Source organism: Eriocheir sinensis, chromosome 45, assembly GCF_024679095.1.
Source record: "Eriocheir sinensis breed Jianghai 21 chromosome 45, ASM2467909v1, whole genome shotgun sequence".
In the NCBI taxonomy this organism is placed as follows: Eukaryota; Metazoa; Arthropoda; class Malacostraca; order Decapoda; family Varunidae; genus Eriocheir; species Eriocheir sinensis.
In genome coordinates, this window is record NC_066553.1 from 4,453,893 (window position 1) to 4,476,631 (window position 22,739).

Consider the following 22,739-nt stretch of genomic DNA (forward strand, 5'->3'; position numbering starts at 1 on the left):
AGTCCCTTCATTGTGTGTGTGTGTGTGTGTGTGTGTGTGTGTGTGTGAGAGGCGTGTCAGTGCATGCGAAATTAAAGATAATAATGAACGTGACAACATCTTCAAGATCTCATAACACACACGTGAGAGGAGAGAGAGAGAGAGAGAGAGAGAGAGAGAGAGAGAGAGAGAGAGAGGTGTAAGGTGAAACAAGATAGGACACACGAGTACCTTTTCAGAATTCGCCACGCTCACTAAAAAAGGAAAGTTGCGAAATAGAGAAGAGCTTTAGGCCTAGTCGTGTGTGTGTGTGTGTGTGAGAGAGAGAGAGAGAGAGAGAGAGAGAGAGAGAGAGAGAGAGAGAGAGAGAGACGTGCGAAATGGTGGTGGTGGGCGGGACAATGTGGTGGTTAGAGAGAGTGGGTGGTGCATGCAGTGGTGTTTGTGGTAGTAGGTGGTGGTGGTGGTTGTGGTGATGGCAAGGGCGGTGGTAAGTGGGTGGTGATTGCGATGGAGGTGGTGGTTGGTGATCAGAGGTGCAGGTGGTGGTGGTGGAGGTGGGTGGTGATGCAGGTAGTGGTGGTGGTGGTGGTGATGAATAGCATGCCAGTGGTGGTGATGAGAGAGTGAAGGTAACAGTAACAGGCAGGTGAGGGTAAGGTTATTGCAGGTAATTTTCATTGGCCTTGTCACAGGTGGTGGTGGTGATGGGGGTGGTGATGATGGTTGTATTTCATTATCGGTGCGAGATGAAGAGGGAGAAAAAGGGATGTATTAACTTTTGATGGACAGATGACAGGTATTGTTGGTAATTGCTATTATTTTTTATGATCTTTGTTGTTGGTATTTTTATTTGGGAGTCTGCATTGCTTTCTGAGATATACACGTGTCATTCTACACACACACACACACACACACACACACACTAATAATGAAAAAAAAAAAAGCTTACTATATATTTATCTGAATTTTATAGGAGCTGCAGCTTAAATAGGGTTCTTTTCATGTTTCTTTACTGTCTCCAAATACAAAAGAATAACATTAGTACATGCATATATATATATATATATCTATTACTAATTTCTTATATATATATGTTTGTGACTCGTGTATGTAATGTTAATCTGGTCTGTGTGTGTGTGTGTGTGTGTGTGTGTGTGTGTGTGTGTGTGTGTTTGGTACATTTTCTATATTTCTCTAATCTCGGAAATTTTAGGCCATGCATCCGTTCAAGTGTTTTTGTTATCGTTATATTTTTGTTATGTTGAATGGTTTGTGTTTGGTCGAATGTTTCTCATCAATGTTTAAAGTTATCAACAACAGGCAGCCTTTGTCACGTACAGGTTGAAATGTGTGTGTGTGTGTGTGTGTGTGTGTGTGTGTGTGTAAAATGCTGAGGTAGTGGATGATCATGCTACACACACACACACACACACACACTCATTTCCTCTCCTTTACCAACATTTTAAAACGAAGCAGTGAGTTTTATTTTCCAAGAACACGAATACAATGGTCACTCGTTCTCCTAACATGTCACATCCTCGCCTCCGCCTCATCCTGCCCCCTTCACTTACTCATTCACTCATTCACTCACTCATGTTCACTCACTTTATTATATGTATGTACTTTCCATCCTGCAAAAAAGTACTATTCTTTCTCTGTAACTCACTCACATTCACTCACTCACTCACTCGTCCACTCACATTCACTCACTATTATGTTATGTATATACTCACCCCCCTGAAAAAAGAGTTCGTATTCATTGCATATAACTCACGCACTCACTTTCTTACTCACTCACTCACTCAGTCACTCACTCCACCTTACCTCAGATCCTCAAAACAATAACAAACACATAATTACGATGTTACCCTTTGCGTCTCATACCCTTATTCTCAAACATTTCGTAGGGGCTTACACACCCACATCTGGTAAGGCTTTCGTGCAGGCTGTGGTGTTACCGTGTTCGTACTAATATTTCCACAGGTAGTTTTATGGGTCTTGCGATAGTTTGACGACTGAGGCTTCTGGTGCATCATGAATGTGAAAAAACACTCAAGAGAATCCGACTTGACTCATTTTTGGCCTTTGGAAATGGTTGTTTTGAGAGCTGAAGGTGTGTGAAAATATGGTCCTTACTCACCCACCCACTCACTCACTCGACCCTCAAACAATGAATAACCTTTTGATAGTAGTTACTCACTCACACTCACTCATTCGCCCACTCACTAACTCCACCTCCCTCTTCTGTTCCCTTCAGATTATAACCTTTGATATTAGTCTTTACTGCGCCTCAAGAGTCAAGATGTCTTCCTCTTCAGCCGCGGTCTCTGTTCTTGAAGGTAGAAGCGGCGCCACCACTGCCCTCTAGCGGCGTGTATTGAAAGTGTTGGTTAGGAGGCTAAGAAGGGGTGAAGGAAGGAAAGGAGAAAGGGTGTGGATGCATGGATATTGGAAGAAGGGTGAATACGAAGGAATTGTGGATGAGAGAAAGAGAGAGGGAGGAAGGAAGAAGAGGAGGGAGGGAGAAATAAGAGGGACGGAGAGGAGGGAGAGATAATGAGTTAGTAATGGAGGAAAAAGAAAAGCAAATAAGGGAGATAAAAGTTTGAAATGAAAGAGAGAGAGAGAGAGAGAGAGAGAGAGAGAGAGAGAGAGAGAGAGAGAGAGAATGATGATGATGATGATATTAAGACAGCACAGTATAAAAAATCCGTTTACTCCTCTGGATTTTAGGTGTAAGAACAATTTTTTATTCCCGAATCGTGAAAAAATAAATAAATTGATAACATTGTAACTATAAGAACTACAAGAACACTTATTTTATTTATTCTTCTTCTTCTTCTTATTATTATTGTTATGGCATTACTTTCTTTACTTAACGAACCAATTACGTAGCGAGAACACGAGTCGTTAAATCCGAAAGATCGTTATATGTGTATCTGATGCATTAAAAAAAGAAAGAAAAAAAAAAACCAAGATATTTGTTGATTAGTGATTGGTTAATATTGTTTTACGGCATCAAAATTGTGGTGGTAATCGTTTTAATTGTCTTAAAATAATATTTGTATCGATCGTGTTATTTTTCCCTTGTTTTTGTTTTGTTTTTATAAGAATTCAAGAAGGAAAACACTCATACTTTCCTTATTCTATTTTTTCATTTTTCATTTTCATTTTTTTTTTCGTTTTTTGGTGTTCATTTTTTGTCCTTTTTTTGTCCTTTATATTTTGTCCTTTCTTTGTATATAAATAATTCAAGAAGCAGAACAAATACTCATACTTTCCTTATTCTTTTTTCTCTTCATTTCTCAGTTTCCTTCCTTTTATTTTTCGTTTTTCTATGTTAATTTTTTTAATCCTTTTTTTAAGCTTATACAAGAATTCAAGAAACAAATATTGGTACTCAAACGCAAGGTATAAAAAAACAAAAACAAAAAACTATGCCTATAAATATAAAAAAAGAAAGAAAATAATGTTCGGTAATTTAGTGAAGTTCGATAAATCAGAATTATTATTATTATTATTATTATTATTATTATTATTATTATTATTATTATTATTATTATCATTATTATTGTGGTTGTTGTTATTGTTATCATCGACAGGTCATCATCACCACTATTCTTATTTATCACGGACGAGATTAGGGGTCGCTTCCACTGTCACTTTGTCTGTTTTGATCGTTACCAATGGAGGCGATCGACGCTATAGTATTTCCGCGCAAAACTGGCCGATGGGGCAGTGGGGGCAGCGGGGTTAGCCTAGCCCCGCACCTTGCCACATACTCTCAACACCTCTTGCTTCCTCTTCACCCACCACTGCCCCATAGGCTAGTTTCACGTGGAAAACTCTAGCGTCGATCGCCGCTATTGGTAACGATAAAAACAAAGTGATTATGAAAGCGGCCCTAGGAATGTTTCGCCCGGAATGGTGTTGTGTGCAGGAAGGATGAAATGATCTAAATTGAACTAGAGCGGCTTATTTTTATCATTTCACTATAAATTAAATAAAAATGTATGCGATTATTAATTTTATGTAAGGGGGTTGGGGGTAGTTTTTCCTTTGACGTGTAAAATGTGTGTAGTATTAGTAGTTTAAAAAAGCAGTAGTAGTAGTAGTAGTAGTAGTAGTAGTAGTAGTAGTAGTAGTAGAGAGTAGGAAGATGTAATAGAAAGAAAAGAGGTTTAATTAAGCATAGAGGGAGATAAATGTGAGAGTAGGGGGTAGGAGGCGAGGTAGGAGGAGGAGGAGGAGGCTTGTATAGTAGTAGAAGTAGCAATAGTAGTAGTAGTAGTAGTAGTAGTAATAGTAGTAGTAGTAGTAATAGTAGCAACAACAACAACAACAAAAACTCAATAAACTTCTAAATAATAATAACTGTCTTCCTGATATATTTTCCTATAAAAAAAGGTGAATCAAAAACATAAATACTAAATAATATCGTGAGTTTTCCCCCTGTGTGTGTGTGTGTGTGTGTGTGTGTGTGTGTGTGTCGGTCACGTCGGCTCGAAGATGGAGGAAGATTAACATTGCCTCTATTTGTTATTTTTCCTCGTCTTCATCTCCCTCATTTAGATAACTCCTACTCCTCCTCCTCCTCCTCCTCCTCCCTTCCATGTTTGTTTTCCTTCACCCCTTACCTTGCTCTCTCTCTCTCTCTCTCTCTCTCTCTCTCCAATTCATATTTAAAAGGAAATTAATATCCTAAAAACACAACTATTGATATCACATGAAGGAGGAGGAGGAGGAGGAGGAGGAGGAGGAGAAGGGAAGATGTTAGTATGTGATAAAGATGAAAGAGAAGGGAGAGGAAGCATAAGAAGAAGGAGGAGGAGGAGGAGGAGAAGAAGGGAAGAAGTTAGTGTGAATGATAGATAAAGATGAAAGAGAAGGGAGAGGAAGCGTAAGAAGGAGGAGGAGGAGGAGGAGGGAAAATATAGAGAAATGTGAGGTAAAAGGGGAGAGGAAAGGCCAGACAGAAGGTGTTTTGGAAGCGGCGAAGGAAGAGGAAGGAGGAGGGAGGAGGAATGGGAGAAAAAGAGGAGGAGGAGGAGGAGGAAGAGGAAGAAGTAGGTGGGGGAGTTTTTGCCGAGTGTGGGTGGATAGAGGACTTGTCAGATAGGAGGAGGAGGAGGAGGAGGAAGAGGAAAGAGAGAAAAGTAATTGGAAAAATCTTAAGTATAGACGATAAGTGTTAGAATAGGGGGAGAAGGTAAGGGAGGAGAGATGGGGAGGGGGGAGAAGGAGGAGGAGGAGAAGGGGGGAGCGTGGGTGGTGATGGGACTCGTGGCACAGTGATGGGGGTGACTGGGGAGGGGGTGATAAGTGAAGGGGAAGAGGAGGAGAAGGGGAGGGAAGAGGTTGAGGTGGGTAAGATATGGGGAAGGGAAGGGGTGAAGCATTGGGAGAGGAAGGGGAGGAAAGGGATGGTGATGACTAAGGAAAAGGAGAGAGGAAGGGGAGGAAGAGGAGGAGAGGGGAGGGGAAGAGGTAAGGAACGTCAGGGGAGAAGAAGGAGGGGATATGGGGAGTAAGGTAAGGGGAGAGGAAGGGGAATAGTAATACCAGGGGGGGAGGGGGGGAAAGAGGAGGAAGGGAGAGGGGTGGGGAGATAAGGTAGAGGGGAGAGGATAGAAGGAGGAGGAGGAGGAGGAGTACCAAAGGGAGGAGGAGTGGGGAGGGGAGGATGAAACAAGAGGGGAGAAGGAGAGGGGAAGAATTGTTAAGAGTTAGAGGAGAGGGGAGGGGGAGGTAAAGAAGAGGGGAAAGGGGGGTTGGGGGGGCTGGTGGGTACACAGGAGTGGCAGTATAGGTAGTGGGTGAGGGGAGGAAGGGGAGGGAAGGGGGTGGGGTGCATAAGACAGGTGGGGAGAGGGGAGAGAATGGGGAAGGAAGAGGGGTAGAAAGAAGGAGGAAAAGGGGAGAGAGGGAGAGAAAGTTGGGGAGGAGAGGGGAGAAGATGGGAAAGGGGAGATAAGGTAGAGGGGGAGAAGAGGGGTAGAAAGGAGAAGAGAAAGTAGGAGGTGTGTGTTGTAGTAGAGAGAGAGAGAACGTGGGGAGGAGGAGGAGAGGGGAGAAGATGAGGAAGGGGGAGGTAAGGTAAAGAGGGGAGTAGGGGTTGCATAAAACAGCAGGGAAGGGTTTGATACCATTGAAAGGAAGGTGTGTAGTAGTAGTAGTAGTAGTAGTAGTAGTAGTAGTAGTAGTAGTAGTAGTAGTAGTAGCTCTATGGGTAAGGGGAGTGGAAATGGGGTGAGGGGAATGTGGAGGAAGGGAGAGAAGGGGGAAGAAGAGGAGGAGGAGGAGGAGGAGGTTAGGAAATGAGTAGTAGTAGTAATATAGTAGAGAGAGAGAGAGAGAGAGAGAGAGAGAGAGAGAGAGAGAGAGAGAGAGAGAGTGGTGTGGGTAGGAGTAAGGTAAGGGAAAGGGGTCGGGCATGGTAGTATAGTATAGGTAAGGAGAGGGGAGGGGAGGGGGAGGTGAAGGTGGGTAGGAAAAGAAGGGGAGGGGGAGAGGGGAGGGGAGGGGAGTGCCATGAGACAAAGAGTGGCACCCCCTGAATAGCCCGGGCCACCAGTAGTAGTGAGTGCCCCTGAGTCAACCAGGAAGTGAAGGGCGCGAGGGGGGAGGGGGGGAAGGGGTATGGGGGGAAGGGGGAAGAGGGGGGAGGCTAAAGATTCAAGGGAAGGAAAGGGGTGAAGGGTGCCAAGTCTGTGGTCACGCGCGCGTATACACACACACACACACACACACACACACACACACGCACACACGCACTCACATACATTGGGAGTCATACAGTTTGATTGATTGGCTTGTTTGTATCGATCTTGCTATTATTTTTTTTTTTATATATATAAGAATTTCAAGAAGCAAAACAAATATATATTCATACTTTCCTTATTATTTTTATCTTTACTTATATTTTTTTCGTTTTAATTTTTTTCTATGTTAATTTTTTCTTTTTTGGTTGTAAACGAATTTCAATAAGCAAAACAAATACTCATACTTTCCTTATTCTATTTTTATTTCTCATTTTCCTTCCTCTTTTTCTTTTCTTCGTTTTTCCATGTTTTTTTATAGTTTATTTTTAAGTTTATTACAATGCAAGAAGCAAAACAAATACTATATACTTATACTTCCTTTTTTCTCATTTTCTTTCCTTCCTCTTTTATTTCGTTTTCATTTTTTGAAGTTCATTTTGTCCTTTTTTTGTGTATATAAGAATTCAAGAAACAATTGGTCAGACTTCCATTATATCCTTATTTTGTCATTTTCTCTTCCTTCTTTTTTCCTCTTCCATATTCAATTTGTCCTTTTTTTTTGGTCTATATAAGAATTCAAAAGGAAAATACTCATCAAACATCCATTTTTTTGTCATTTTCTCTTCCTCATTTTTTCTTTTTCCATATTCAGTTTGTCCTTTTTTAGGCCTATATAAGAATTCAAAAGGCAAATACAAGTTAACCATCCATTTTTTTGTCATTTTCTCTTCCTCATTTTTTCTTCTTTCATATTCAATTTGTCCTTTTTTAGGCCTATATAAGAATTCAAAAGGAAAATACTAGTCAAACATCCATTTTTTTGTCATTTTCTCTTCCTGATTTTTTCTTCTTTCATATTCAATTTGTCCTTTTTTAGGCCTATATAAGAATTCAAAAGGAAAATACTAGTCAAACATCCATTTTTTTGTCATTTTCTCTTCCTCATTTTTTGTTTTTCCATATTCAATTTGTCCTTTTTTAGGCCTATATAAGAATTCAAAAGGAAAATACAAGTTAAACATCCATTTTTTTGTCATTTTCTCTTCCTCATTTTTTCTTTTTCCATATTCAATTTGTCCTTTTTTAGGCCTATATAAGAATTCAAAAGGAAAATACTAGTCTAACATCCATTTTCATTCATATTTCTCTTTTTCCTTTTTTTCCTTGTCCATTTTCCTTTTTATCTATTTCCCTTTTTAAATGTACATAGGAATTCATTAAGCAAACAGTACTTCAATTTCGTATTCATTCCATCATTTATTTCTATTTGTCATATTTTCAATTTCTCCATTTTTCTATTTCCTTTTTTTTCCTTCGTTCACTATATAACTCGTTTCAGTTTATTTACATTCCGTTATTTATTGTTTATTCCATTATTTACGTTTTCCATTTATTTGTCATACTCTTATCTTCTTTCGTCTCTTGTTTTCCTTTGTTCTAACTCCATAACACGTTTTAAATTATTTTCATTATTTTCCTCATGTCGTTTATTTCGTTTATTTATTGTTTATTCCATCATTTACTTTTTTGTGATTTTCTTTTCTCCTTTATTTAATTATTTTTTTTCTTTCGTTCCAACACTATAACACGTTTTAAATTATTTTCATTATTTTCCTCATGTGTCGTTTATTTCGTTTATTTATTGTTTATTCCATCATTTACTTTTTTGTCATTTTCTTTTCTCCCTTATTTAATCTTTCTTTTTCCTTCGTTCCAACACTATAACACGTTTTGGTTTATTTTCATTATTTTCCTCGTGTCGTTTATTTCGTTTATTTATTGTTTATTCCATTATTTACTTTTTTGTCATTTTCTTTTCTCCTTTATTTAATTATTTTTTTTCCTTCGTTCCAACACTGTAACACGTTTTAAATTATTTTCATTATTTTCCTCATGTGTCGTTTATTTCGTTTATTTATTGTTTATTCCATTATTTACTTTTTTGTGATTTTCTTTTCTCCTTTATTTAATTTTTTTTCCTTCGTTCCAACACTGTAACACGTTTTAAATTATTTTCATTATTTTCCTCGTGTCGTTTATTTCGTTTATTTATTGTTTATTCCATTATTTACTTTTTTGTCATTTTCTTTTCTCCTTTATTTAATTATTTTTTTTCCTTCGTTCCAACACTATAACACGTTTTAAATTATTTTCATTATTTTCCTTCTGTGTCGTTTATTTCGTTTATTTATTGTTTATTCCATTATTTACTTTTTTGTCATTTTCTTTTCTCCTTTATTTAATTATTTTTTTTCCTTCGTTCCAACACTATCACACGTTTTAAATTATTTTCATTCTTTTCCTTGTGTGTCGTTTATTTCGTTTATTTATTGTTTATTCCATTATTTACTTTTTTGTCATTTTCTTTTCTCCTTTATTTAATCTTTCTTTTTTTTCCTTCGTTCGAACACTATCACACGTTTTAAATTATTTTCATTCTTTTCCTTCTGTGTCGTTTCTGTGTATATTCGTACCTAAGAATTCATATACGTTCCCTTGTCACATTTTTTCCTACCGTTTCCTTCCCTTTTTTTCCCTTCTCTGTTTTATTCTCTTCCCTTTCCGTTCAACATCGTAACATCATTTTTTTCTTTTTCACTGTTTCTTGTGTTACCCTTCTGTTTATTCCCTTCCTCTCTTCTTTCCCTCCTCTAGTGTAATATAGTTTTAGTTGTTTGTATTTATTGGGTTTTGGTTGTTTTGTCTCATTGATACTTTTTCTTTAGTTCGTGGAAAAAAACTCTATTATCATGTTCTTTCGTTCTCTTCTAATCCTCCTTCCTCTTCTTATCTTATCTTCTTCTTCCCTTTCTTTTTCGTCTTCTTCCGTTTTCTTCTTTTTCTTATCATCATCATCAACATCATCATCTTGTTCTTGTTCTACTACTACTACTACTACTACTACTACTACTACTACTACTACTACTACTACTACTACTACTACTACTATTCTTCTTTATCGTCTAACACCCTTTCCTCCCCTTCTTCACGTCCCTTGCAGCATTAATAGAAAAACAAGTCTAAACATTATGACATTATACGTATATATTTCACTGTTAGCTCGCTCTTGGTTGAATTCTTTTTCCTCTTATTCACCCCTCCTCCTCCTCCTCCTCTTCCTCCTCCTCTTGGTGTCTATTTCTCCCAAGTTTACATTTCCGAGAAGTGGTGGCGCTTTGTAAATGGTTGAGGGTACTTACAATGTCGTGGGTGTAGCTGTAGTAGTAGTAGAAGTAGTAGTAGTAGTAGTAGTAGTGCGAAAATGAAAAAAAAAAGGAAGAAGGGAAATAATATGATAAACAAAAACAAAAGAAGAATGGAAGTTTGAGTAATATTTCTTTCTTGAATGCTTTTAATATAGACCAAATATTTCTTCAAGACCTCAAACTGTTACTAATGAATGAATGAATCGGATTATGGGTATCACTTCACCTTATAGGAGAAGAGGAGGAGGAGGAGGAGGAGGAGGAGAGGGAATGAGATTAGGGAAGGGAGAGAAGAGGAAAGAGGAGAGATGAGCAGAGATCGAAAAAAGATAATGAACAACTGAATGAATAAAACAGCAATAAAATAAAGGAAGAATGAGAAAAAGATGAGAAGCAAGACTGATAAAGAAAGGGATTAAGACGGAAATAAAGAAGAGGGAAGAAGGAAATAAAGGTTGGAATGAGTGAAAAAACATAATAGAGGAAAGAAGAGAAAGGAAGGAATAAGGAAGAAGATTAAAAGGTATGAACATATATGAGGAAGGAAGAAGAGAAAGATAAAGAAACAAAATGAGAAAAGAAAGATTTAAGAAGGAGAAGGAATAGAAAGGAAGGAGAGATGGAGAAGGAGAAAAGGAAGTATAAGAGAGAGAGAGAGAGAGAGAGAGAGAGAGAGAGAGAGAGAGAGAGAGAGAGAGAGAGAGAGAGAGAGAGAGAGAGAAGAGGTGGGAGAGATAATGAGTTAGTAATGGAGGAAAAATAAAAGGAAAAGATGAAAAGAGAGAGAGAGAGAGAGAGAGAGAGAGAGAGAGAGAGAGAGAGAGAGAGAGAGGTAATGAGGGAGAGGGAGCGGACGTGAGGAGAGAGCGAGGTGTATTTGTGGCCCAAGCGTTTCTCTCTCTCTCTCTCTCTTTCTCTCTCTCTCTGACAGACCAAATGAGGCTGTCCATTTTATGAGAGAGAGAGAGAGAGAGAGAGAGAGAGAGAGAGAGAGAGAGAGAGAGAGAATCATTCCAATATGCATTACTCAAAAAAACAAAAAAAAATCCTTGATAATTTTGAACACCTGCATGACTTTCTCTCTCTCTCTCTCTCTCTCTCAGTGCTTCCCCACTGGCCGAGTCTCAACGTAAACACTCTAAACTCTCTCTCTCTCTCTCTCTCTCATCGAAACCATATGGACTTGAGTTACGAAAGAATAAAATGTCAACTGTATACAAGTGAGAGAGAGAGAGAGAGAGAGAGAGAGAGAGAGAGAGAGAGAGAGAGAGAGAGAGAGAGAGAGACAGGTGTGTCCTGTAAGCAAGATTAAAACAGGATTAAGTATAGATAAGGTGATGTTGTATCCTCTACCGCGGCCTGAGAGAGAGAGAGAGAGAGAGAGAGAGAGAGAGAGAGAGAGAGAGAGAGAGAGAGAGAGAGAGAGAGAGAGAGAGAGAGAGAGAGAGAGAGAAATGAAAGGAAGAAAGAATGAAAGAAAATCAGAAAAAAGAAGAAAGGAAGGAAGAAAAGAAAGATAGAAAAAAGAAAGAAAGAAGCAAATTGAGAGAAAAAAATGAAAGAAAGAAGGAAAGAAAGAAAAACTAAATGAGAAAATAATATGAAGAAAGAAAGAAAACATGAAAGAAACAAAGTGAGAGAGAGAGAGAGAGAGAGAGAGAGAGAGAGAGAGAGAGAGAGAGAGAGAGAGAGAGAGAGAGAGAGAGATTTATGGATACTTCGTGGTAGGTATCACAGACATCACTCAGATATATCAGCAACAGACAGAAACAGACGGACAAACAGACACATGTTGATAGCAATAGCCATACGTGTAAACAGAGAAACAAATACACAGACAGACAGACAGACAGACAGACAGATACAACGACACACACAGACAGATGGACAGACAGACAGACAGAAATGCAAGGATAGACAGACAGGCACACAACACACGAACAGACAGACAAACAGATACACACACACACACACACACACACACACACACACACACACACACACACACACACACACACACACACACACAGAGAAGATTAAAAGGAAGAGGAAAATAAAACTGAAATAAGAGAAAAAAAAACTTAGTCTCTAATTACACACACACACACACAGAGAGAGAGAGAGAGAGAGAGAGAGAGAGAGAGAGAGAGAGAGAGAGAGAGAGAGAGAGAGAGAGAGAGAGAGAATTTCCTGGACTTTCATCTTTTTAATACGATCTCGAAGACTTGCCAAGGGTTTTAAAGTTTTCCCTCTCCCCCATATACTCTCTCTCTCTCTCTAAGTTGAACAGGAACCAAAAAAAAATAACGTGATGAGAAGAGGTTTTAAAAGACACGTTTAGAGAGAGAGAGAGAGAGAGAGAGAGAGAGAGAGAGAGAGAGAGAGAGAGAGAGAGAGGGGGGGGGGGTAATCTAAGCCTTTATGGCCCAGGTAATAAATAATAGTCACCTCTCAAGGCTACACACACACACACACACACACACACACACACACACACACACACACACACACACACACACACACACACACACACGTTGATTGGGGTATACATATTTATTTATTTATTTATTTTTATTCATTAATGTTTTTCTTTTGTTTCATTTTTATTTATTATTTTTCGTTTTTCGTTTTGCATTTTTTTTTTTTTTTTTTTTTTGTTGTTGTTGTTGTTGTTTTTGTCTTGTCATCAGGAGTCAGATTAATTAGTTTCTATTGTTGTTGTTGTTGTTGTTCTTTTCTTTTACTTCTTCTTCTTCTTCTTCTTCTTCTTCTTCTTCTACTTCTTCTACTCCTTCTTTTGCGTCTTTTTCTTCTACGTCTTCTCCTTTTCCTTTTTCTTTTTTTTTCTTCATTTTTTCTTCTAATTTTTCTTTTATTTTTTCCTCTATATACTGCATCATTTTCTTCTTCTATTTCTCTTTCTTTCTTCTTCTTCTTCTTCTTCTTCTTCTCCTTCTTTTCTTCTGCTTCTTCTTCTCCTTCTTTTCTTCTGCTTCTTCTTCTCCTTCTTTTCTTCTGCTTCTTCTTCTTCTTCTTCTTCTTCTTCTTCTTCTTCTTCTTTGTTTACACTGACCATGAAAAGTCAACGAGTATTGTTGTCATCTTGTTTGTCTGTCTGTTTCCCCATTGTCTGTTTGTGTTTTCATTTGGTATTGTTTATTAATTTTATTTTGATGTTTTTTATTCAATTATTTTATATACTCTTATTTATTTACTCGTGTGCTTCTTTATTGCTTTGTTATTTGCTTATTCACTTTTCATTTATTTTATCACCTGTTTGTCGTTAGTTGTTTTTCTTCTTTTTTCTCTTCTCCTTTTTTCTTTTCTTCTCATTTCTTTTACTTTTCCGTCTTCTTCTTTTTCTCCTTTCCACGTATTTGTTATTTTTTCTATTTTTTTATTTTTTTTTATTATTGTATTATCATTTATATTTTCACTTATTTCTTTATTTTTGTTTTTATTCTTTATTATTATTATTTTTTGTTCGTGACCAGTTTAAAAGTGTAAGAGTGTTCCTGTTGTTTCCATTTATTTATTTATTTCCTTTCTATTTTTTCTGTTTTTTGTTATTCTGCTTTATCATTTTTTCTCTTATTTTTTCATTTTTTATTTTCCTTTTCTGTATTTATTGTATTTTTTTCAAGTTTTCTTTTATATTATTCTCGTATTCCATTATTCTTTATTTTTTTCTTTTATTTCTATACATCTATTTCAATTTTTTTGTATTTTCAGGGTTTTTTTTTCTCGTCCATGTCCAGTCACGTGTCAAGAGTGTTCCCTTCGTATTTTGTTATTTTCTAGTTTTTTTCTGTTATTTTGTTATCTTTTATTTTTCTCTTATTTTTGCACTTTTTTTTCCCTATTTATTTATTTATTTATTGTTGTTTCGTTCGTGGCCAGTCATTGGTTAGTGTTCCTATTTATATTTTTATTTTTTCAATTTTCTCCTATTTTGTTATTCTGTTCTTTCATCTTTTATTATTTTCTCTTATTTCTGTATTTTTATTTTCCTATTATTTCTTTCTTTATCTTTTTCATGTCCAGTCACGTGTAGGAATGTTAATTGTTCTTTCTTTTTTTCTTTATTTTATTTACTCTTTATTACTCTCAAGCGGACTGAAATAAAAGCGAATATGAAAGCAAGAACGAAATAAAAAAATAAAGAAAAATAACGGCGTTGAAATTCGATAATAATTACGAGACACGCGAAGCTAATCATCAACAACCCCCCCCAAAAAATAATAATAATAATAATAATGATAATAAAAAAATGAAGAAAAAAATATCTACCCACACATTCTCCACACCTCCAATTCCTTAATGAAAAAAAAAGTAATTATCGAAGAAGATTTTTTTTTTTTCGTATTAGGAAACTCAAGAAAGAAGAAAAACCCAATCTGATCATATTTTCCGGATTTTTCTTTTTATTATTATATTATTTACACGTTGGAGGGGAAGGGGAGGGATGGGAGGGAAGGGGATTGTGTTTGGGGGAGGTAGCGAGGGAGGGGGAAGAGAGGAAGGGAGAGAAGGTGAGGTCAGGTGAGAGAAGAGAGGGGAGGAAGAAAGGAAGGGAAGTTTTGGAGGAAGTAGGAATGGGGGAGGAAGGAATGGAGTCTGAGGAAGATGGAATGGGGAGGGAGAGTTTATAAAGTTAATGCACTAGACGAAGCGAAAAAAAGACTTAGGATGAGAAAAAAAATGATGATGAAAACGGTTGATGATGATGATGATGTTGAACAAGAATGAGTAAAGAGAAGATGAATTTTTTTAACTAAAGAAAACAAGAACAATGAAAATGAATGAAGATAAAATGTGATGTTAAGAAGATCCAAAACGGAGAAAATCATGGACTAAAAGAAGAACACGATAAGGATACGAAGAAATAAAGAAGAGATGAAGATAGAGATGAAAACGAGTGATAAGAACCAAAACAAAAGCTCGATAAGGATACGAAGAAATGAAGAAGAGATGAAGATAGAGATGAAAACGAGTGATAAGAACCAAAAGAAAAGCTCGATAAGGATACGAAGAAATGAAGAAGAGATGGAGATAGAGAAAACAACAAGTGATAAGAACCAAAACAAAAACACGATAAGAATAAAAAGAAAAACGAAAATGATGTTGATGAAGATGAAAGCAAGGAAAGGGACGACGAGATTTAAGAACTAAGAGAAAAACCAAAAAAAAATTAAAGAATAAAAAGAAAAACGGTAATTAATGACGATATAAAAGATGTAGATGCTGTGAAATAAAGAGCAGGAGGAGGATGACGACGACGATTTTGAGTGTAAAGAACCAAAATGATAAAAAAGAACACGACAAGAATGAAAAGAAAAGTGATGATGATGATAAATGATTAGATGATGCAATGAAATAATAGGAGGAAGAGTCAGGGCACCAAAGGGTCGTCCAGGGTTTATTAAAGACTGGGCTGCGAACGGGCTTAGTAATTAATGGAGGAAGAGCGTGCCGGGCTTGCGAGAGAGAGAGAGAGAGAGAGAGAGAGAGAGAGAGATCAATCGAAAGTATTGCAAATATTAACAGCGAAAAATATAACCATAAATAAAGCAAATAAACAAGAGAGAGAGAGAGAGAGAGAGAGAGAGAGAGAGAGAGAGAGAGAGAGAGAGAGAGTTACAAAGATCAATCGAAAGTATTGCAAATATTAACAGCGAAAAATATAACCAGAAATAAAACAAATAAGCAAGAGAGAGAGAGAGAGAGAGAGAGAGAGAGAGAGAGAGAGAGAGAGAGAGAAATAAAACAAATAAACAAGAGAGAGAGAAAAATATAACCAGAAATAAAACAAATAAGCAAGAGAGAGAGAGAGAGAGAGAGAGAGAGAGAGAGAGAGAGAGAGAGTATAGCAAATATTAACAGCGAAAAATATAACCAGAAATAAAACAAATAAACAAGAGAGAGAGAGAGAGAGAGAGAGAGAGAGAGAGAGAGAGAGAGAGAGAGAGAGAGAGAGAGAGAGAGAGAGAGAGAGAAAAAGTAAAAACAAAAAAAAAAAATAAGAATAGAGACAGAGAGAGAGAGAGAGAGAGAGAGAGAGAGAGAGAGAGAGAGAGAGAGAGAGAGAGAGAGAGAGAGAGAGAAAAAATAGATAAAGAGAGAGAGAGAGAGAGAGAGAGAGAGAGAGAGAGAGAGAGAGAGAGAGAGAGAGAGAGAGAGAGAGAGAGAGAGAGAGAGAGAGAATACTTCACACCTTTGTTATCACATTTGGCAACCATCCATGCACACTTTCCCTTATCATACCTGACTATACCTGGGATTTACCTTGATTATTTATTGATACGTAACCAAGGACCTTCAAACCGTGGACTGGCAGGCTATGTACCTCCTCCCCTCCCCCCTTGAAAGAAAGACCCGTTCCCTCCTGATCTTTCGTTTTTATCTGTTTATTTATTCTTAATTTCCTCTTTATTGTTTCTTGCTTCCATCTTCCTATCCTTTTGATATTTCTCTCTTTTTCCGCTTCTTTCTTCTTCTTCCTCTTCCTCTTCCCCTCTTTCCTTTTTCATCTTTCTTTTCCTTCCTTCTTTCTTTTCTTCTGATTTTTCTTTCTTTTCCTTTTCTTCCTTTTCCTTTGGTCCTGCTCTCCTCTCTTTCCTCTTTCACCTGCTTTCCTCTTCCTTCCTTTCTTCTTTCTTTCCTTCTGATCTTTTTTCTTTTCCTTTTCTTCTTTCTCCTTTCGTCCTCTACTCCGCTTTCTCTTTCTCCATCTTCCCTACTGATCTTGTTTTTGCATTCTTTTCCTCCTTCTCTTCCCTCTCTCCTCCCTCACTTTCTCTCCAGTCCCTCTTTCTCTCCTTTCGTCCTCCTCTCCCCTCTCTCTCACCTGCTCTCCCCTTCCTCCTCCCTCCTTTCCTCCCATTCCACCTCACCTCCCTGCTGGGAATGACTGATTGAAAGGAAGCTATAAAGACTAATTAACCTGCTAACCTGCTTCTCTCTGCTTTCCACCTGCCTGCTTGGAATATCTGACTGTGAGAGGGACGCTGCATGGTGACTTACTACCATGGCCTGCCTCCGGAAACTGGGACCCGTTTCCGCTGAAGTATCTTATCGTTGATATCCTAACTAACTTGACATCCATGATTTTAGTTTTGTTATATGTTTTTTTATTTTTTATTTCCTGAATATGTAAGGTACGGAGAGAGAGAGAGAGAGTGAGAGTGAGAGAGAAACGCAGTATACAAAGATCAGAGTATAGCAAATATTAGCAGCGAAAAATAACCAGGAATGAAAGGGAACCAGGAAGAAGGGTACTGTGATTAAGAACGTGTTAAAAGATATGAAGGAGGAGGACGAGGAGAAGGAGGAGAGAGAAAAATAAAAGGCGAAGGCGAACGTTCTTTTACCTTATAACCGAATTTCTCCTGGACTATATTTACATTGTCAGTATTACAAATTTGACGTCGTGAGAGACAAGAGGCTGATTAAATTGCTTAACTCACCTTGCCACCCGGGGTTCGATGCCAGCTCAAGTGGGCCAAGGTGTATACCCTGTCAGGAGGTTAATTAGAGTTTGTCGTGAGCATCAGTACCTGTCTCAGCGCCTGGTTACCTGTGTGAGAGACTGCCTCTATACCTGTAACGCTGATTAGGGGCACGTTACGGAGGTGAACACTGGGGCTATGTATCGTGTGATGTATCGTCTTGATTTTTGTTATTGTTTATCTTTTGCTTCTTCTTCGACTGGTTATCTTTTTGGTTCTTTTTCTTCCTGTTCTTGTTCTTCTTTATCTTCTCTTTCATCTTTTTTTTCTTGTTTACTGTTTCTTCTTCTTCGACTTCATCTTTCTTTTGTTCTTCTTCATTTTCGTTTTCTTCTTTCTTCTTTTTCTTCTTCTTCTTCTTCTTCTTTTTCTTCACTTTCATCATCATCATCATCATCATATTATTATTATTATTATTATTATTATTATTATTATTATCATCATCATCATCATTATTTAGATTACATACATTACATGGCGCGTGCTTTGTAATTGCCCGGTTGTTGTCGCGACTCAATGATTTGTTTAACAAGTTACAACCTTGAAAATGATGCATGGGGTGGGGGACGGGAGGGGAGGGAGGGAGGATTTGGGGTGTGTGATAATTAGGAGGAGGAGGAGGAGGAGGAGGAGGAGGAGGATGTGAAAGACGAAAAGGAAGAGGTGATGGTGGTCTTGTTGTTGTTGTTGTTGTTGTTGTCAGTGGTGGTGGTGATAAATAAGAACAAGTGTGTGTGTCTATCTCTCCTTATCGTTTGGCGTACTGCAATAAATTTTCCGGCGTCAAGTGTGTGTGTGTGTGTGTGTGTGTGTGTGTGTGTGTACGGGGAAAAGCACACACACACACAATCATGATCTCTACCCCTCCCCCTACCCCCCTTCCTCCCTTATTCTTCCTAAGTGATAGAGGAGGAGGAGGAGGAGGAGGAGGAGGAGGAATATACCGTGACGAGGAGGAAAAGGTTGTGCGAGGAGGGAGGGAGGAAGGAAGAGGGACGAGAGAGAGAGAGAGAGAGAGAAGAAAAACTGAAACAAAGGAGGAAAAGAAAAAGAATGGAGAAAGGGAAATAAACAGACAGAGAAGAAGGAGAAAAAATGAATAGCAAAAAGAAACAAAGAGAGCATGAGATGGAGGGTGAGGAAGAAGAGGAGGAGGAGGAGGAGGAGGAGGAGGAGGAGGAGGGAAGAGGTATGGAGTTATCTTGTTTCCTTAATTATAATGATATGCTTCTTACTGAAACTCACAGAGGGCAAGAAGAGAGAGAGAGAGAGAGAGAGAGAGAGAGAGAGAGTCATTAATTTTCGTTTCATGGTAATTTCCTTCCCTTTCGCTTTCATGATTATTATTTTCTTCTCGTACACACACACACACACACACACACACACACACACACACACACACACACACACACACACACACACACACACGTTCGTCCTTCACTAATTTCTCTTCTTCACTTTAGAAAGGAATGAAAATAAAATTGCAAGTCATCATTTACCTTGTCAGGCCTATGCTAACCTACCCATTTCTTCCTCTTCCTCCTCCTCCTCCTCCTCCTCCTCCTCCTCCTCCTATTCCATCAGCATCATGACAACCTTCAGGAGGGAGGAGGAGAAAGAGGAGGATGAGGTGGAGAAAAACAAAATAGGAAGATTATGTGGGAAGATAGATAGATAGATAGATAGAAAGATGGGTGGGTAAATAGACAGACAGATAGCGATAGATAGATAGCGAGATAGAGGAGAGTTAAAAAGAAATAGAAAGAAAACAAATGAAACGAAGATACTTAAAAGAGAAAAATGATGAAAAGGAAGATAATGGATTGAAAAAAAGAAGAAATGATAGATGAAGGAACATTTTAAAGTGATGAATGAATAGAAAAAGAAAACATGGAAATAAAAAGAAGAAAAAGAATGAGGTATGGCATGAGAGAGAGAGAGAGAGAGAGAGAATCCGAAAATTTGGTTAAAATGGCCCCCTTCCGTACTTTAGCGGGCGGGTTTAAATTTACAGTGACGCCTCTTGACAAACTAAAACAAAACCAATGCAAAACCAGGATGCTGTTGTTGCTTTAGATTACTTCTGGCCCATGCTGTGTCGAAAGCTAAAAGAATAATAATAAAATAAGATGAAAATAAGAAAATACCAACATAACTTTTAAGCCGTACATAAATATTAAACAAAAAAACATGAATTACTACACACACAAATCCACGCACTAAACAAACAAACACACACACAAAAAGAAAATTTGCGTAAAGAATAATATGCATAGTAAACACACGAGAGCTGAATGAAATATTGCATGAAATTATTGGTCTTGAATGTTTCTTTTTCCTGATGTAAGAGACAGGGAGGGCGAGTCTTCGGCCCTTCCTTCCTCTCAGACGCTTTCGGCTCACACAACAACTACATATTATTTCCAAAGGCCACAAAGAAGGGTTCTCATAAGTGTTTTTTTCACGTTCATGGTGCAGAAATCTTGTTAAACTATCACTAGGCTCATAAAACTACTACCCATGGAAATATCAACACCACAACCTCTACGAAAGCCTTGTCAAATGTGTGTGTGTTTGCCGAGAAATGGTTGAGAATATTGCTGGTCTATTTAAACTACCTAAGGAAATACAAACAACACAACCTCTACGAAAGCCTTATCAAAGTAGGCATGCAGAGAATTTCACTTCTCATAAAACTACGCTTGGAAATACTAAAATCACACCTCTATGCGAAAGCCTTATCAAATGTGGGATGCTGAGAATATCACTAGGCTCATAAAACTACCCATGGAAATACTAAACTCACAACCTCTACGAAAGCCTTATCAAACGTAGGCATGCTAAGAATTTCACTACTCAAAACACGTGACAATAAATACGAAAGCCTTATCAAATGTGGGATGCTGAAAATATCACTAGGCTCATAAAACTACCCATGGAAATACTAACACCACAACCTCTACGAAAGCCTTATCAAATGTAGGATGCTGAGAATATCACTAGGCTCATAAAACTACCCATGGAAATACTAACACCACAACCTCTACGAAAGCCTTATCAAATGTGGGATGCTGAAAATATCACTAGGGTCATAAAACTACCCTGTGGAAATACTAACACCACAACCTCTACGAAAACCTTATCAAAAGTGAGTGTAAGCCCCGGAGTGATTATGAATATGGGGAGTAGTTGAGCGAACGAGCGGGCGGGCGGGTGGGTAAGATGGACCTAGTTTTGCATTCTTGAGTTGCTCCTTCACGTGAATAAGAGTGAAAGAAAATGCAGTTTATGAGGATGATATGAGGGAGGCACTATTCCATTTATTTCCTTACCTTCGCCTCGCTCATCCGTGACAAAAAAATTTAGATCATATTTATAAACGTATCGGCGAATATCCTCTCGTCGTAGAAGTTGCTTGGGATTTAATGGGTTGTTTTGTGATCCCAGTGATATAGTTTTACCCGACTTATGCACCTTGAAATGGAAATAATTACAGCGTAAGAGAAAGAGAGAGGAAGAGAAAGGAATGAAGGAAGAGAAGGATATTTAGGAAGAGAAAGAAACAGAAGAAAAGAGAAAATGAAATATGAAAATAGAGAGGAGAGAAATTAACAAAAAGAGAAAGAAAATGAGGAAGAGTTAGAGGAAGACGGGGGAAGAGAAAGAGAAAAATGAAATATGAAAACAAAGAAGAGAAAATAACAGAAAGAAAAACGAAACTGAGGAAGAAAAAGGCTACTGAGGAAGAGGAAGAGAAAGAAAAAAATGAAATACAGTTTAATCTTCTCTGTGGCCTTGGAAAATAGCCGTTGTGGGATCCCGAATCGATCAAAAATATGGACGTAAGAAAACCCGCGAAATAAGAGGAAATAAGAGTATAGGAAGGAATAGGCTAACATGGGAAGGGAGATGAAAAAGAAGAGGGAGAAATAGAAGAAGATGAGGAAGAGAAGAATGCGGAGGAGATAGAAGAATAGAATGATGAGAAGGATAAGAATAAAGTTGATAATGATAATAAAAGAAATGATGAAAATGAAAACATGGAGGAGTCAACCTAGAAAGAAGAAGAAGAAGAGGAGACGAAGAGAATAATGATGATGATAAGGAGAATAAGAAAGAAAGGAGGAGGAAGAAACGTAAAGAGAATAAGCAAGAACAAGAAGAGCAGGAGGAGGAGGAGGAGGAGGAAGAGGAAGAAGCAGAAGACTTAGCAGGAGTTTTGGATCTAATTCTGTTGATGATCCGATGTTGTTTTGTTCGTGTGTGGAGGGGTGGAGGGGAGGGGGTGGAGGGGGAGGGAGAGAAAAATAGAAGGAAGGCTGTCTTAGTGTTGTTTGTCCCTTTTTTGTTTGTTTGTTTGTTTGTGTGTTGTTGTAGTTGTTGCTTCTATCTCTCTGTCTTTCTTCTTCCCTGTGTCTCCTACCGTCCCTTTCTCTTCCTCTTTCTTTCTCTCTTTCTCTGTCTCCTTTTCTTTAATCTAATCCGTTGTCTGTCTGTGTTCCCTGTTTTCTCCTCCTCTGTTTTCCTCTCCACTGTCTCTTTTTCTCTCTCTTCCTTTGTCGCTTTTTCTTCTGTTTCTTTCTCTTCCTCAATTATTTCTCTTCCTCTATTTCTTTCTCTTCCTCTGTTTTTTTTCTGTTTTCATATTTCTTTCTCTTTTTATTCCTCCTCTTCTGTCTGCTGTTCTTTTCATGTTTCTTTCTCTTCCTCTCTTTCTCTTCCTCCATTTCTTTCTCTTCCTCTACTTTCTTCTCTTTCTCTGTCTTTCTCTTTCCACTGTCTTTCTCTTCCTCTGTCTTTCTCTTTCCACTGTCTTTCTCTTCCTCTGTCTTTCTTTTTCACTGTTTTTCTCTTTCTCTTCCTCCACATCCGTCTCTTTTTCCTCCACTTTCTTTCTCTTCATCTGTTTCTCTTCCTCTGTCTTTCCTTTCCTCTGGCTTTCTCTTCATTTTCCATTGTCCCTATTCCTTTCTCTGCTTCTTTCTCTTCCTCTATTTCTCTTCCTCTGTCTTCTCCACTTCCTCTATTTCTCTTCCTCTGTCTTCTCCTCTTCCTCCTCCTCTCGCTCTCACCTGCACTCCGTCCCTGTACTATCGAAATTGATGAATGATTGAAGTAAAAATAAAAGATCATCACTAATTTATCTTAGCGTAAAAAGAGTGAAAGTATTGGTAGACGAGAGAGGCTTGAAATCATATAATGTTTACCTGAAGCCCGCGTGGTTAGGTAATGAGAGAAATGATAAGCTACCTGGTATGTTTTTTTTTTTTTTATCTTCATCT

At 37.9% G+C, this 22,739-nt stretch overlaps 1 protein-coding gene across 3 annotated transcripts in view; it reads left to right on the forward strand.

The window, feature by feature from the left end:
• Positions 1–22,739, forward strand: part of LOC126980900 (transcription factor kayak-like) — a 56,629-nt gene that overhangs the window by 357 nt on the left and 33,533 nt on the right. The gene's annotated exons all lie outside the window — the stretch shown is intronic.